A 17,531-nucleotide genomic window follows, 5' to 3' on the forward strand; every position below is an offset into this window, starting at 1 on the left:
TTTTGTTTTTTCGTTTTATCTGAGGTGTTCACCCCCATACATCCCAGGCTGCGTCTTGCTGGCTATGTGTGCAGCTGCCGACGATAAAGAGGGAGTATCCCAATTGCATCTTGCAATAAATACATCCCGCCATGGACATGTCTCTAAAGGGAATGGCCCTACACAGCCCTAAGACCAGGAATACACATTTGTTTAACCACTTTCGTGTACCCTGAAGGGAACGCCAAATGTACTTTGTTCCCAATGCTTTGCCCCAACATCTTTTGACACAATGTGCAGATAGAAGACAAGCGATGTCCGACCTACTTTACTATCAGTCTTACGTTTTGGTGTGTATAGTGCTTGTTGGGCAATAACCTAATTGTGTCTTTGTGAACATCCGGTATATGTTAGCCACACGCTGCTACTTATGTACCGCTAACTGCCCTTACTTAGGTTGATGGAATGCTTAAAGCTTCCTGAAGGACTATAGACTTACTGCCCCCAACTTTTGGACAACCTCCGTAGTAACCATGCCCTTCATGTTAAGTCTACCCCAGCGTTGATGATCAACCTATTCAGGACACAGGTCAAAAAGATGTGCCCTTCCGATCTTTGGTTCTATCCCTAGCAGGATAACCCAGGGGCCAGTCCAGTTCACAGGAACCATGAGGGAATAGGGGGCACATGTGCAAACACCTGCCCTTTCTTGAATATTGGGGATGCCGAATGGTCTGTAATACCGTGCCACCATTTGTACACTAAAGCAGAATTCACCAAACTTCTTGCACCCCAGCACCATGGTTCGGTGACACTTGCCACAACCTGCCTACTGCCCTGGCTAGGGAACGTGTGAATATGGCTTAACTAAAGCAGACCTGTAACTTGCCCTTTGTTTACAGGGGGCACATGTGCAAACACCTGCCCTTTCTTGAATACTGGGGATGCCAAATGGTCTGTAAGACATGGAATTACTGCTGAATTTTCGCAGGGAACCGAAAAGTTACACAGATGTTTAATCTGTGCGGTGCACCAAGTGGTAATTGCCTTGCCCGAACAGATAGCTGTTACCAGCATCCGTCCTCCCCGTTTACCACAGGCCCCCAAATATAGCCTTGTGAAGTACATAGCAGCTAACAAATGCACAGCGATAAAGTTCTTGCCTCAAAACATGGGCCGTTGATACATGACGTCTCCATCAGAGAAGAATGCAGTACTATCCACAGAAGAAGCGTGCGATAGATCTCACCCGCCTACCAACACAACAATGTGCCCCCCTTAAACAATCTGCCGGAGGCACGTGCCACCAGCAGTGCCAGATAGGTCAGGCCGAGGAACAAACCAGGCATCCAAACTCTAAACGACAGTACCACCAACAACCACGTGGTCACTCGCACAGGTCCCAACGCAATGACTCAACCTTGATCACCCTGCCACCTCTATGAAACTTGAGTGCACCCTATAAAACGTAGGCTGTGGTTTGCCCGAAACCCAGCTTGCTTTCAGTCTGGAAGAGGAATCCCAAATTAAAGGCCACTGTAGGCATTAGAACCTGGTAAGCACTGGACCCCTTCTTTCAACCTTTTGCTCTTACCTCCCTGCAGCCTGATTCCCTCTCTTCCAATGGTCCCACAATTCCTTGTGGGATATCTTCGAACCATCACACGGCGGGCTGAACGCAACCCTCCGCGTTACCCACTGTGGAAAAGAAACCACTCGCTATGGCACCTAAACAATATTTTCCTATTCAGTTTCCTACAGTGTAAACCCCACCCGGAGGTAACAGAGAGCTTTACCGATAGTCAGTTGCCTAACAGACAAAACATTCCTTCAAGTACATAGAAACAAATCACGTAATGTTCGAGCCTCCCGCCATCCTCAAACATGGTTTCTCACAGACTTGAGATACATGACTGCAAGAACGCGACATCGTTCATGGTCCCCAACCTTCAAGCAACTTCCAAACTTCCTTGTTTAAAATTGGTGGATATGCGAAAATCGTGTACTCATGACTCCCCCGTTGGCCCGGGTCACCTAGAACCAAATGCCCGCCAAACTGGTAGCTTCCAGTTCCTCGCAACACTGGAGGCCAAGATATGCGGCCGGCATGCCCGGAAGGCAACCTGCTGCATTCCGCACACCAGGCCCGGAACCACAAACTGTGCGAGCTTGCCACATGCATAATTAACGTTTGTTGAATGCATCAGCAAATTGGCCCGACAGTCACCGTGACAAGATTAAAATATATATATATATATACCCTCCCTTATGTTGCCAACTTGGGACACATGACTCCGTCACTTCAGGCATGGAAATACTGCCAAAGATATCCCCACCCTAGTACCCGTTTACCCTGATTAAATACTGGATACCGGAACAAAAGATTACCACTTAACCTTTGAAAAGGGTCTTCCACATGCATGTAATGGTCATCATTTGAACATCACAATTTTAATCTCATTAAGGAACAGGCTGCCGAGGTTGTATTTTATACCTACATTTCCTATGATCTTTGACTCTCTCTTTAGTGTTTTCACTCGCTACGCACCTTTGTTTGGACCTCCATGTGAATGAGACGCTCACCGACCCTCGCACACGATATAAAGGTAGGAGGTGGGAAGTGTAGGGTTTCTGATAACAGCCTGTAAAATGATATGCGAACTCTTGAAAGAGAGCAGACCACTCCTGCCCTGTGCCCCAACCCCGCTGCTCTATAATCCCAGGGTCACGGGTGCATGTAAATTTCCTTTCTGCTGCAGATGTTCTGTTCTGGTCTATAATCCCAGGGTCACGGTTGCATGTAAATTTACTTTCTGCTGCAGATGTTCTGTGCTGGATCTCTGTTCGTGGGGGGGGGGGGGGGGCAAACAGGCACCACAACAATTTGTGTGATATGGGAGAATTGGGAGCCCCACAATATGTCCTTGTGAGAAGTAGGGGGGGCATGTAATGAGATACTTTGCTGAGGCATGGTGCAGTAGCGTAATGTCTTGGTTTCTGGTATCTAGCCACCGGGCCTTAATCCACAGTCCCCTTCTCTACCTGCAATGTCACCCAGTTGCTTCTTCTGCTGTACCTCGGTGAGGGCTCTCCGCTCACCTTGCCTTTAACGTGCCTTGGCCATGTTCTCTGAAAAACAGTGTACCGCATTGTTCTTTCAGGCCTAGTAATGGTAAGACGGAGCTGCAGCGCCTCCCGGTGGCCTACCTAGCTCGAGGCTCCAATGCTGTGCTCGACCCTTTAGGAGGAGAACAAACTTGTTGTGAGTTGTTCATCCTGCCAAGCTGATAAGTACTGAGGCACGAATATGGTGGAAAGAGGTGAATCCACCTGCTTGAGGTCTATCTCGCAACAATTTAAATGCCCTCGAACCGAGTCCAATCTATCGACGTGTCGAGGAACGAGAACTCGCTGGGATAGTTTTGCCCGCCCAGCACTCAATTGCCCCTCCTAATATTAAAAAATGCTTCTACCTGCCCCCCCTCTGATGGCCACAGCTGGCCCAGGTTTTATTCATCATCATCATTATGATTATTTTCCATAATTAATGAAAAAAGGGGGGGGGCCTGCACAGTGCCGAAGACTGTACTACCGGACTGTAAATGGGACAAACGAAAATTGATCCAGAGGGTAGGGGCGCCTATTCTCTTTTTTTTTTTTTGCAGGTATATTATGGTGCGAAATCGACCCGAAAGTATGGATCGCTTACATGAGCCCCGTTATACATTGCACCTATAGGCACGGGAGAGTAGGGATTTGCCCAGAATCACCAGTTGTGACACGACCCCCGAGGCTCGAACCCTGGTTCCCGCACCAAGGTCGGCAGCGCGAACTCTACCTAACAGTATGGCGGCGCATTCATGAGCCCTGTTTGATACATACACATTAAGGCACGGGAGCGAAGTGGATTGCCCAGAATCCTCGGGTGTGAACGCGAGCCCTAGCATCCCGGTTGACAGCAGGAACTCGACCCAAGAGTATGGAGCGCTTATGTGAGCACAGGTATTACATTAAACATACGGGCACGAATACACATACGGGCACGTGAGAGATAAGCAAAAATATTGGTAGAATTTATCCCCTCAAGCCTTCAAGAATTCGCATAAATTAAATCTATTAACCACATACGGGCACGTGAGAGGTAAGCAAGATAGTTGGTAGCATTTATCCCCTCAAGCATTCAAGGAATCGCGCAAAATAATTCTATAAACCCCGGGGATCGAACCCTGCTTGCCTGTGTAAGTTCATGGTGCCTCAACATGGAGTGCTATTCCGTCTTATTAAGTTCCCTAGGATCCCCGTATGTGAACGCGACCCAGAGCGACAATCCTTCCCCCAACTCCGGCGTGAACGTATAAAGCCGCGATGCCCGGAGGTAGGCGGCATACTGTTTCGGCTGGCCCAGGTCCCCTCCTAAGGAGCAGAAAGATGATAAGAGGGGGGGAGGGCCTTCTTGCATGGCCCAAGGCGACCGGGGGATACAAGTACGCTGGAGAGCGTCACTGCTACCCCTCCCCCCCGGGGCGCCTCTGAGTATTACTGTCTCCCCAGCAAGGACACCGGGCCAAGTGCTGCCGTGAACCAGGGACGACGTGCCCTCAGCCTGGCCCAGAATTATTCCGCCCAGGATTGTGGGGGGTACAGCACGACGCCGAGCGTCACTGCTACCCCCGGGCCCAGACTCGTCCCCCGGGAAGTCAGGCCCACCCGCACCCCTGCTCAATACCAAATGGAACAGGCCACAAGAGTTGACCGGGGCCCGCCAGGTACGGGAGGCCCTGGGGAGATGCTGTGAGCACGAGCCGCACTGCAAAAGGGGCATCCGCCTCATGGAAGCTTGAAAGATAAGTTAGGCCCTAGGTAAGGGCATAGTACCGGCAGCGCGTACGCCACGGCACTACAGGCCTCAGCCTCGTGGGAGCAGCCTTGGGGTCTACGACCCTTCCCACCCTGCACTCCCGCCACTCAGTACCCAGCCACACCACGCCGGGGGAGCCCTGACAGGGTACCTCCAGGGCACAACCCGTGCGGGATAGACCTCATTTCTAAGGAGGTGGCGGGCCGGGGGGGGGCACAGGGGAGGGTGCAGCCAACGACTAACCTTCAATCCTTCAGCAGCTCACGGCACAACCCAAACAGCGAGACGGTCAGCAGTCAAGAGGCTGCACAGTCTGTGTCTTGTTTTCGTCCGTCAGATGCCTTCTGACAGTGGTGAGTTTTTGGATACCGAGGCGGTAGCCTCATTACTCCACATTCATTTTGAGTTTTTTTAGTCGCTGTTTAGGTTGTTTTATTGATGTGTGACGCTTTGTCACAGTTGAGGTTGGTTCACAAGGTCAGCGCTATGATAGGCTGTGGGTTGGGGTCAATTGGGTTTGCAAAAGTGTCAGCAAGTTTTATTGCAGAGTCTTGTATTCGTCTGTCAAATGTCTTCTGACGGTGATGAGCTTTTGAGGCTGCACAGTGGGCGGGGGAAGGTATTTATACCCTTGTCCTCCCCACCCATACGGCCGGAAGTGACACGGCCGACTGACCCCCTGGTCCCTAGACCAGGGAGCCTGGTATGCTGAAACCTGTGCCTTCCTGTGGCACTAAGGTGGCCGCCCTGTTGGGAGGTCCCCTACGTGGCCCCCCGGGCAGCCTGACAAATGCGTGAATCAGCCTAAGCCTCTTCTGCCAGATCAACAAGAAAAATTACAATAGGGAAAAATAAACTCGGATAACCCTCTCCTTAATTCGTCTGGAAGGCATCCAGGAGGCTGAGAAACGTGATGAAGAAAACTGTTTTTCAGATGTCACTGATTATGATTTTTTCCTGTTTGTTATTACTGCAAACTGTCATTTGTGCACTACAATATGCCTAAAGTCAATTATAATGCTTGTAAAAGTGTAAAGCGCTCAGATGTAGAAAACGCTGTAGTTCGCGCTATACAAAAGTTTTAAGAAAACATGAAGGCCGAGTAACCCAGAAAAGGAGGAGCCAGAGGCCAGTACCTGCAAAAAGGCAGTGAGAACGGAGTAAACACATTGTACCTTCAAGATGGAGGGCAAACAAGTGGCGGGAGTGAACCACTGGAGAGTGGAGTGAGATAAACATGTTTGCAAGCAGAGGAGATCAGAACTGATGAGAAGAGAGTGGATTGGGTCTGTTGGGAAGAGAGGGGGTCGTGACATGCAGAGTAGAGAAAGGAGCAGACTCTACCTGCAGGAGAAGGGGCAGACACTGACTGTGTGGAGGAACTGCGGGGGGAGAGGTGGTTTCAAGGCACCTTTCCTTTTTTTCTGGCCAATGCCAGAAACTGAGAGAGGCCGGAATGGAGTCCATGTGAGGTTTTAAGAGCAGGCAGGAAATGCATGGAGGGGGTGGGCACGAGGTAGACCCAGAGGGGAAGTAAAGAATTCGGAGTCATGTCTCCTTAAAGGTAGAAGTCTGAGTGTTTATGGAGGCTCATAGCACAAGGAGAACATCCAGCCGCTTCCCTGGTCAGCAGAAACTGATTGCCCAGAGGCATCAGTCATACACTAACATTCCAACCCCAGCTTGTGTGTTTCGGATTTTATGCACCGCAGCGTTGTTGTCAGGGGCGTAGCTTATGAGGGGGTGTTTTGGGTGTTATCCCCAGCCTCCTCAGTGGCGTAGCTAGATCTTTATTCTCCCGTGGCGGTCCCTGCGTTTGCTGCCCATGGCGGAACCATTTAAGAGCAGGGGGGGGGGGGGTTTGCTGGCGATTCCTGCCTTTACCGCCCCACGACGGTTGCAGGTAAGAGCGGGGGGAGGCCACCGCCCCCAGAACTCGTGCCGCCCGGGCAGACTGTTCACCCACATCCCCGTTGCTATGCCACTGCCCCCCAATATTTGTATTTTCTACTAAATAGTTGGGCAAAGGTGCTTTTAGTCGGGTATGGTGAGGCATCTTTCGGATTTCACCTCAGATTTTTGCATGCACACACTGACAAAAACACACTTGCTCTCTCTTGTTTTGAAAGTCCTAAAACAAGTTGGATATTTTACCAAATATTGTGTTTCTCTCACGTAGTATTCCTACCACTCCTCATTCCTCTCCTTAAGCCCCCCTTATATCCTACTTCTCATATAATGTGTTTCAACAAGATGTCTCAGTCTGATTGTCGGGAAATCTGAAGCTCACACCCTCCCATTCTTAATGGCCAAGCTACACCCCTGATTGTTGTACATTGCAGAGTTATAACAATAATACTGAGAGTGGAAGATCAAGCCTGTGGACCTCACAGAGTCAGCGAGAAGGAATGGCAGGGAATAGGCAGATGGACTGAGCCTAACAAAACAAGCATTGGCATAGCCAATAGGTCTCGCCTTTGGGACCTTATAAGTATTTAGTTATGCAGCACAATATCATTGGTACAACTGCATCAACTGTTGCATGGCTAAACACTTATAAGGTCCCAAAGGCGAGACCTATTGGCTATGCCAATGCTTGTTTTGTTATGGGGGGCATAAATAACAGGAGGGTGAAGGTCAGTCAGTCAGTCAGTTAGTTAGTTAATGAGAGAGTCAGTCAGTGAGAGAGTCAGTCAGTGAGAGAGTGAGAGAGTCAGTCAGTCAGTGAGAAAGTCAGTCAGTCAGTCAGTGAGAGAGTCAGTCAGTCAGTGAGGGAGTCAGTCAGTGAGGGAGTCAGTCAGTCAGTGAGAGAGTGAGAGTCAGTGAGAGAGTGAGAGTCAGTCAGTGAGAGTGAGAGAGTCAGTCAGTGGGAGTGAGAGAGTCAGTCAGTGAGAGTGAGAGAGTCAGTCAGTGAGAGAGTCAGTCAGTGAGAGTGAGAGAGTCAGTCAGTGAGAGTGAGAGAGTCAGTCAGTGAGAGTGAGAGAGTCAGTCAGTGAGAGTGAGAGAGTCAGTCAGTCAGTGAGAGTGAGAGAGTCAGTCAGTCAGTGAGAGTCAGTCAGTGAGAGTGAAAGAGAGTGAGAGAGTGAGTCAGTTAGTCAGTGAGTGAAAGAGAGTGAGTCAGTGGGATAGTTGTCAGGGACTGTCCGGGACTATGTGGGGAACACAATCAGGGACTTGGACAAGGACTGGGAAGTGGGTAGAAAATGTACACAGAAAGAGGAGTACAGCGCTGCCCAGGATCATACAGGGAGTCAGAGGAGAAAAAGGGATCCAAAGGGGAAGCCTCTACAAGAGAACAAGATGGGTAAGACTCAGAAAGGAAGGGCACTCACGAGGCAATTTAGCATTCAGAATAACTACACCCAGGATGAATGTGCAAGACATGTATATGAAACAACATTTACAACAAAGGGGAGTGTGGGGTAAAGCACTCAGGAGCTCCACACGGTAAGACTGAAGCTCAGTAAGTTTCTCACCCACAATTGCTGTTACAGATACGGACTGCAAAAACCCACATATAGGATATGCAAGCAAAGGCAGGGTCTGTGGAGCTTATACCTATGGTGATGTTATAAATGCAACTCAAAGGCAATACTCACAGTGAACAAGAAACACCACCTAGGTAGTCAGCTGTGCCCACGGATCCTGGCGATCAAACAGGAACATGCAAGGCAGTAACAGCAAGGGGGTAGAACTAAACACAAGCACAATAGACAAGAAGCTAGCACATAGGAGTGCTTAACAGGAAAGGAAGGAAATCACAGTGCACACTTGGCAGAAAGCAGGTAAGAAACATACAAGGCAACAGGAGCAAGGCAGCAGAATAGAAAGACAGCAAACTAGGAACTGGAACCAAGGAAATAGGAAGAAAGGCAGGGACTGGAAAAGGATATACAGAAGGGGAGGCTACAAGGGTATACTAGAATAGTGCAGGTGAAGAATCTAGAAAAAAAAGTAGCTAAGAAGGCAGAGTTGGGGCAGGAACAAGAATTGAGCCAAGGTTCAGGAGTCAAGGTAGCACTGCAGGCAGTGCTAGTTCAAGGAAACAGGAAATAGCTACAGCTCAGGAAACAAGGACTCAAGAGAGCACTGCAAGCAGTGCAAATCAGGAACAAGAAAATAGCTGAAGTCCAGGAACAAAGAAGAACTTTAGCTCAGGAACTCAGGAAACAAGGTAGCATTGCAGTGCTAATTCAAGCACAAGGAATAGCTATAGCTCAGGAATCAAGGAACAAGGATTAACTAAATCTCAGGAATCACTGGAAACAAGGCTATCAAAGGCTCAGGAAACACTGGAAACAAGGATTGGTCTCACCGGTATACAGCTACAATGACCAACACTGGGCTGAAGGGAGCTGGGGCTTAAGAGAGCTCACATGCAGCAGGTGGGAGCAGGCTAGCAGCAGCCAGCCACAGGTGAGCTGAATTTCTCCACCCATCCTTGGCCTGCAGGGGTGGAGACAAAGCAGTGAGCAGGGAATTCTAGGTAGTGGAGTTCCAAACATGAGCAGGCTGGCTTCAAGTATGAGCAGGCTGGCTTTCACAAAACCTGGCATGGATGGGGAATGGATGTCAATTCCCAAATAGTGTCCAAATGGCTGGAAGTCAGTATATACATGAAGGGGAGGGTCTGGAGGCTTATTAGAACACTGGAGAGTCCCACAGTTCAGCCCCCTGGTGGTGGACATGAGAACGCAGGGAGCAAGTCGTGACAGTAGTCAGTCAGTGAGAGTGAGTCCATCTTTTAGCAAGAGTCAGTCAGTCTTTTACCGAGAGTCAGTCAGTCAGTGAGAGAGTCTGTCAGTGAGAGTCTGTCAGTGAGACTGAGTGAGTCAGTCAGTCATTGAGAGTGAGTCAGTCAGTCAGTCAGTGAGAGAAAGTGGGTGAGTCTGTCAGTGAGAGTCTGTCAGTGAGAGTCTGTCAGTGAGAGTGAGGGTGAGTCAGTGAGAATGAGTCAGTCAGTGAGAGTGAGTCAGTCAGTCAGTCATTGAGAGTGAGTGAGTCAGTCAGTCAGTGAGAGAGAGTGGGAGAGTCAGTCAGTGAGTGTGAGCAAGTCAGTCAGTGAGAGAGAGTGGGAGAGTTAGTCAGTGAGAGAGAGTGGAAGAGTCAGTCAGTCAGTGACAGAGAGTGAGTCAGTCAGTCAGTGAGAGTGAGAGTCTGTCAGTGAGAGTCTGTCAGTGAGAGTGAGTCAGTGAGAGTGAGTCAGTGAGTGAGAGAGAGTGCGAGAGTCAGTCAGTGAGAGAAAGTCAGTCAGTGAGAGTCTGTCAGTGAGAGTCTGTTAGTGAGATGAGTCAGTGAGAGTGAGTCAGTGAGAGTGAGTCAGTGGAGAGTCAGAGAGAGTCTGTCAGTGAGGGTCTGTCAGTGAGAGTCTGTCAGTGAGAGTCTGTCAGTGAGAGTATGTCAGTCAGAGTGAGTCAGTCAGTGAGAGAGAGTGGGAGAGTCAGTCAGTGAGAGCCTGTCAGTGAGAGTCTGTCAGTGAGAGTGAGTCAGTGAGAGTGGGTCAGAGAGAGTGAGTGAGTCAGTGAGTGAGACTGAGTGAGTCAGTCAGTGAGGGTGAGTGAGTGGGAGAGTCTGTCAGTGAGAGACAGTGGGAGAGTCTGTTAGTCAGTGAGAGTCTGTCAGTGAGAGTGAGTCAGTCAGTCAGTCAGTGAGAGAGAGTGGGAGAGTCAGTCAGTGAGAGTCAGTCAGTCAGTCAGTGAGAGAGAGAGAGTGGGAGAGTCAGTCAGTGAGAGACAGTGGGAGAGTCTGTTAGTCAGTGAGAGTCTGTCAGTGAGAGTGAGTGAGTCAGTGAGAGTCTGTCAGTGAGAGTGAGTGAGTCAGTCAGTCAGTGAGGGAGTGGGAGAATCAGTCAGTGAAAGAGTCTGTCCGTGAGAGTGAGTCAGTCAGTGAGAGTCTGTTAGTGAGAATGAGTCAGTCAGTAAGAGTGAGTCAGTCAGTGGGACAGAGTGAGAGAGTTAGGGAGAGTCTGTCAGTGAAAATGAGTGAGTCAGTGAGAGTGAGTCAGTGAGTGAGACTGAGTCAGTCAGTGAGTGAGAGTGAGTGAGTCAGTCAGTAAGAGAGATTCTGTCAGTCAGTGAGAGAGTCTGTCAGTCAGTGAGAGTGAGCCAGTCAGTCAGTCAGTCAGTGAGAGAGAGTGGGAGAGTCTGTCAGTAAGAGTCTGCCAGTCAGTGAGAGTCTGTCAGTGAGAGTGAGTCAGTCAGTGAGAGTCTGTCAGTGAGAGTGAGTGAGTCAATCAGTCAGTGAGAGAGTGGGAGAGTCAGTCAGTGAGAGAGTCTGTCAGTGAGAGTCAGTCAGTCAGTGAGAATCTGTTATTGAGAGTGAGTGAGTCAGTCAGTGAGAGTGAGTCAGGCAGTCAGTGAGAGAGAGTGAAAGTGAGAGTCTGTCAGTGGGAGTGAGTCAGTCAGTGAGAGTGTCAGTAAGTGAGAGTGAGTCAGTCAGTGGGAGAGTCTGTCAGTGAGAGTCTGTCAGTCAGTGAGAGTCTGCCAGTGAGAGTGAGTCAGTCAGTCAGTCAGTGAGAGGGTGGGTCAGTCAGTGAGAGAGAGTGAGAGTCAGTGAGAGTTTGTGAGTGAGTGAGTCAGTGAGAGTGAGTGAGTCAGTCAGTGAGTGAGAGTGAGTCTGTCAGTCAGTGAGAGTGAGTCTGTCAGTCACTGAGAGTGAGTCAGTCAGTGAGAGTCTGTCAGTGAGAATGAGTCAGTTAGTGAGTCTGTCAGTGAGAGTGAGTCAGTCAGTGAGAGAGTGGGAAAATCAGTCAGTGAGAGAGTCTGTCAGCGAGAGTGAGTCAGTCAGTGAGAGTCTGTCAGTGAGAGTGAGTGAGTCAGTCAGTGAGAGTGAGTCAGTCAGTCAGTGAGAGAGTGGGAGAGTCTGTCAGTGAGAGTCTGTCAGTGAGAGTGAGTCAGTGAGAGTGAGTCAGTGAGAGTGAGTCAGTGAGAGTGAGTGAGTCAGTGAGTGAGACTGAGTGAGTCAGTCAGTGAGGGTGAGGGAGTGGGAGAGTCTGTCAGTGAGAGCCTGTCAGTGAGAGTCTGTCAGTGAGAGTGATTGTGTCAGTCAGTCAGTGAGAGAGAGTGGGTCAGTCAGTCATTTAGAGAGAGCGAGATTCAGTGAGAGTCTGTCAGTGAGAGTGAGTGAGAGTGAGTCTGTCAGTCAGTGAGCGTGAGTCACTCAGTGAGTGAGAGAGAGTGGGAGAGTCTGTCAGTGAGAGTCTGTCAGTCAGTGAGTGAGTCAGTGAGAGTGAGTCAGTCAGTGAGAGAGATTCTGTCAGTCAGTGAGAGAGAGTCTGTCAGTCAGTGAGAGTGAGTCAGTCAGTCAGCGAGAGAGTGTGGGAGAGTCTGTCAGTGAGAGTCTGTCAGTCAGTGAGAGTCTGCCAGTGAGAGTGAGCCAGTCAGTGAGAGTCTATCAGTGAGAGTGAGTCAGTCAGTAAGACAGTGGGAGAGTCAGTCAGTGAGAGAGTCTGTCAGTGAGAGTGAGTGAATCAGTGAGAGTCTGTTAGTGAGAGTGAGTCAGTCAGTCAGTGAGAGTGAGTGAGTGAGTCAGTCAGTCAGTCAGTGAGAGAGAAAGTCAGTGAGAGAGTGTCAGTGAGAGTCTGTCAGTGAGAGTCTGTCAATGAGAGTGAGTCAGTGAGAGTGAGAGTAAGTGAGTCAGTGAGACTGAGTGAGTGAGTCAGTGAGAGTGAGTGAGTCAGTCAGTGAGTGAGAGTGAGTGGGAGAGTGAGTCAGTGAGAGTGAGTGAGTCAGTGAGTGAGACTGAGTGAGACAGTCAGTGAGGGTGAGTGAGTGGGAGAGTCTGTCAGTGAGAGCCTGTCAGTGAGAGTCTGTCAGTGAGAGTGATTGAGTCAGTCAGTCAGTGAGAGAGAGTGGGTCAGTCAGTCAGTGAGAGAGAGCGAGAGCCAGTGAGAGTCTGTCAGTTAGAGTGAGTGAGTCAGTGAGTGAGAGTGAGTCTGTCAGTCAGTGAGCGTGAGTCACTCAGTGAGTGAGAGAGAGTGGGAGAGTCTGTCAGTGAGAGTCTGTCAGTCAGTGAGTGAGTCAGTGAGAGTGAGTCAGTCATTGAGAGAGATTCTGTCAGTCAGTGAGAGAGAGTCTGTCAGTCAGTGAGAGTGAGTCAGTCAGTCAGTGAGAGAGTGTGGGAGAGTCTGTCAGTGAGAGTCTGTCAGTCGTGAGAGTCTGCCAGTGAGAGTGAGCCAGTCAGTGAGAGTCTGTCAGTGAGAGTGAGTGAGTCAGTAAGATAATGAGAGAGTCAGTCAGTCAGAGAGTCTGTCAGTGAGAGTGAGTGAATCAGTTAGAGTCTGTTAGTGAGAGTGAGTCAGTCAGTCAGTGAGAGTGAGTCAGTCAGTCAGTCAGTGAGAGAGTCAGTCAGTGAGAGAGTGTCAGTGAGAGTCTGTCAGTGAGAGTCTGTCAATGAGAGTGAGTCAGTGAGAGTGAGTCAGTGAGAGTAAGTGAGTCAGTGAGACTGAGTGAGTGAGTCAGTGAGAGTGAGTGAGTCAGTCAGTGAGTGAGAGTGAGTGGGAGAGTCAGTCAGTGAGTGAGAGTGAGTGGGAGAGTGTGTCAGTGAGAGTCTATCAGTGGGAGTCTGCCAGTGAGAGTGAGTCAGTCAGTCAGTGAGAGAGAGTTTTGAGAGTCAGTTAGTGAGAGAGAGGGTGAGTCAGTCAGTGAGAATCTGTCAGTGAGAGTGAGTCAGTTTATCAGTGAGAGTCTGTAAGTGAGAGTCTGTCAGTAAGAGAGAGTGAGTCAGTGAGTGAGAGTGAGTCAGTGAGAGTCAGTCAGTGAGTGAAAGTGAGTGAGTCAGTGAGTGAGCCAGTGAGTGAGTGTGAGAGAGTGGGAGAGTCAGTCAGTGAGTGAGAGAGAGTGGGAGAGTCAGTCAGTGAGTGAGAGAGAGTGGGAGAGTCTGTCAGTGAGAGTGAGTGAGTCAGTCAGTCAGTGAGAGTGAGTGAGTGAGTCAATCAGTGAGAGAGAGTGGGAGAGTCAGTTAGTGAGAGAGTGGGAGAGTCAGTCAGTGATAGTTTGTCAGTGAGAGTGAGTCAGTGAGAGTCTGTCAGTGAGAGTGAGTGAGTCAGTCTGTCAGTGAGAGTCTGTTAGTGAGAGAGAGTGAGTGAGTGAGAGAGTGGGAGAGTCAGTCAGTGAGAGAGTGAGAGTCTGTCAGTGAGAGTGAGAGTCAGTGTGAGTGAGAGAGTCAGTGAGTCAGTGAGAGTGAGAGAGTCAGTGTGAGTGAGAGAGTCAGTGTGAGTGAGAGTGTGAGTGAGAGTGTCAGTGTCAGTGAGAGTGTGAGAGAGTGAGAGTGTGAGAGAGTGAGAGTCTGTGAGAGTGAGAGTCTGTGAGAGTGTCAGTGAGAGTGTGAGAGAGTGAGAGTCTGTGAGAGTGTCAGTGAGAATGTGATAGTCTGTGAGAGCGAGTCAGCCATTAATGCAAGGCATTTGTAGTTAGAGTGAGTACTCTAAAGCTCAACTTTCATTGTGACAATGGTTCGAATATAAAACCTGTACATGTTTGCAGAGTTTAACGATTTGTGGCTATTCCTAATGCTCTGAGGATACTACATTAATATATGCAAATAAATAGATGCAGAACAAATAAAAGAAACAATTATAGTGAAGACTTGAATCCGCATGTTCTGAAAACCTGTAATTTCCCATCTTTCAAAAGAGCACAAGCAGCAGCTGTTTTAAAGCACTGGTGCTTGTGCTCGTCTTTGCTACTTTATATTAATAGATTTCATTTTAAAGTAATTCAATTAAAATAGAGAGACAGCACATCGGGTAAGGATTACAACGCACCTGAGAAAACACGTTAAACTCTTATCTTATCAAGCCCGGGTGCGGTGCGTGCGTGCGCGCGTGCGCACGCGGGCAGTCTTCACTTTTTCAAGCACTGTACTCGTGCTTGTGGCGAGCCGCTGCGCGCTCCCGCAAGGTGGATGCCGCCACAAGCACGAGTGCAGTGCTTGAAAAAGTGAAGAACGACGGCTAAAGGCCCTCCTAAGCAGCGCATGCGCGCTGCATAGGCGACACCTAAAAAAGCGAGGGAGCACGAGAGTATGCAATGGCACAGTTTCCCATTAGGATGGATTCCAAGATCTGTGGGAATCTTTTGCAGCCTGAAAGCAAGGACACTTGCTTCTGTTTTGGGAAACGTACACTTATTTGAATAGTACTATTGGTAGCTATTCAAAACAATTCACATAAAACATAATGATTCAGTCAAAATTGGTGCTCATTTTATTGACCCCAGAAGAATGAAAGGACGAGTTGTCGCTGCAAGGATTCAGATTTCTGGCATGTTTGAACACAAGCTGCTGCCCCTAATACGTAACTAGCACAGTCATATCCCCTGCCTTGTGATGGAGTCTTTTGCACAGTGCAAATTTTGCTGCAAACTCAGGTTCGGACTGAGCTCAGTGTAATGAATGTTAAGTTCCAACTGAGGCTGACATCATAAACAATACATTTCGATAATGTGAAGCACTTTAGGCCTCACAAAGACGACAGAAAGCATTACATTTGCAAATCAAGAAGGTTTATTAAAGGATTGGCAGAGTTACAAATTCAAATCATCAACTTAGTTGTAGTTCAATAGCAAATACATGAATGCTTAAGTCCAGGGGTCTCCAACCCGTCCATCACGTGCTACTGGTAGCGCTCAACACCCTGTCTGCAGATTGCGGCCTGACTTCCACTTTAGTACCTTATCGTCGTCGTTTTGTTTATTTTTGTAGACCTTTTCAGGCCTCTTGTTTGTACTTCTATGCCACCATACGTACCAGTTGCTCACACTAGCTATTTGAGCCTATATGGAGCGGGGCGAAGTAGCCGACGTCAGCCAGCATGAGCAGTGTTAGCCTGCCCACTGAGAACCATGATGCCTGCCTTCTACTGCCCAGCATCGCGCTATGATCCTGCGCAACTTGGCGGCCAGAGCGGCAGCCTTGAAAGCTAAATTGGGTGTGCATATTGCAGCGCAGGAGATGCAGTGCTTGCTACTTTAGGAGCAACCAGACAGGCATCAGATTTGTGGCCAAAAGCAACTTTTTTTTTTTAAAGATGCCTGTGCATGGCTTTATTTGAGGTATCTTAAGCACAAGCAGTACTTTATTTCTAAAACATCCATTTGAAACACTGTTTTAATTTAATCATTAAATTTAAGCAACATTTCACATGCAGCTTTTTATTTTTAAATAAATAATGTACCTTGCACATTGTTCCTGGACACAAAACGGAACCCAAAACATGATTTTAAATGTTTTTTCAATAAATCAATTAGCATTTGTAGAGTGCAGCGCTGTCACCTGTGGGGTATCTGGGTGCTGGAGTGCGAGGGCTCTGTCAAAAAGCCACCAGGTCTTGAGGAAATGGCCGGAAGAGGGAAGAAACAAGCAGAAAAAGGCAAAACAGAGGGCAGAAAAACAAGCGAGCAGAAAAGGAAACCAGAGCAGAAGAAGAAAAGTCGGAGTCCACTACCCCCACAACCCTGTCTCGCCCCACCGGCCCGCAGCACTCCCTCTGAGAGCCACCATTGGTTGCAGTGCAAAATGATCAGATTCACAGAATTCTGCTCCATTAATATTAATTGGGAAGGATTCTGTTTGCAAATTCAACCAAAGGGGCTGCGGTGGGCTGGGATCAGTGCTGCTTAATTGGAGCCGGCAGTTGCTGGTCGGGGCCACCAGCACTCATTTTTGGGACCGGTACTTTTTTTTTTACCTAAGCAGACATTTCCAGAGAGCAAAAGAGAGAAAAATACACAAAGGGGCAAAAAGGAGGAAGAGACAAAAATGAAAAACCATCGCACTGCCTGGTTCTGGATGAAAGCCAGAGAGCAAAAGAGAGAAAAATACACAAAGGGGCAAGAAGGAGGAAGAGACAAAAATGAAAAACCATCGCACTGCCTGGTTCTGGATGAAAGCCAGAGAGCAAAAGAGAGAAAAATACACAAAGGGGCAAAAAGGAGGAAGAGACAAAAATGAAAAACCATCGCACTGCCTGGTTCTGGATGAAAGAACCCTGCGGTGGATTGAAGACTACGCAGACTTGGCGCACAGGTCCCAGCACTGACATATAATAGCAGAGCAGAGCTTTGAGCACCGGCACTTATCCTCTTACAAATTAAGTACTGGCAGCTATGGAGGCCTACGAGAGACAACAAACGTCCATCCTTTCTTTTGTATTTGCAAAATTGCAACTTTATTATTCCACTGCTTTTGATGCATTGTGACTCCAGGATTTTGTGGTCAGAGCCAGTCACTTTGCAAATTTCAGGCTTTATGACTTCAAAGCCATTTAATAAACAGGGCCTTTAGCTGTTTAAATTCACGAAACTTTAGGCTCTTGAGATTAAATTGTAACAGACGCCAGGCCTACAACATGTCCGGAAAATACAAGTGACATGTCTGTTATTAACAACACCAACAACCCTTCTTGTTGTCTTCTCTTGGGACGCGCCAAGTCAATAACACCAGCTCTGGTCTCCTGGACCTGCCCGGGCGCTGCGCGCGCCAGAGTACACCGAAGCGCGCGCAGAAGCTCGGCTGCGCAGCAGGTTCCTGAACATTCGGCACGCGCCAGAGAAGGTCTGTAAATAACGGCTTCAACCCAAGACAAGGTGCGTGCAGAAAATACGAGTTCAAACATAAAAAAGATGGATTAAGATTAAAAGGAAGCGCGACGAGGACAGTTTCTGAGAAAGTCAGTTCCTGGTGAGTCCATCTCTGA

This window comes from Triturus cristatus, chromosome 7 (assembly GCF_964204655.1).
Source record: "Triturus cristatus chromosome 7, aTriCri1.1, whole genome shotgun sequence".
NCBI classification, from domain to species: Eukaryota; Metazoa; Chordata; class Amphibia; order Caudata; family Salamandridae; genus Triturus; species Triturus cristatus.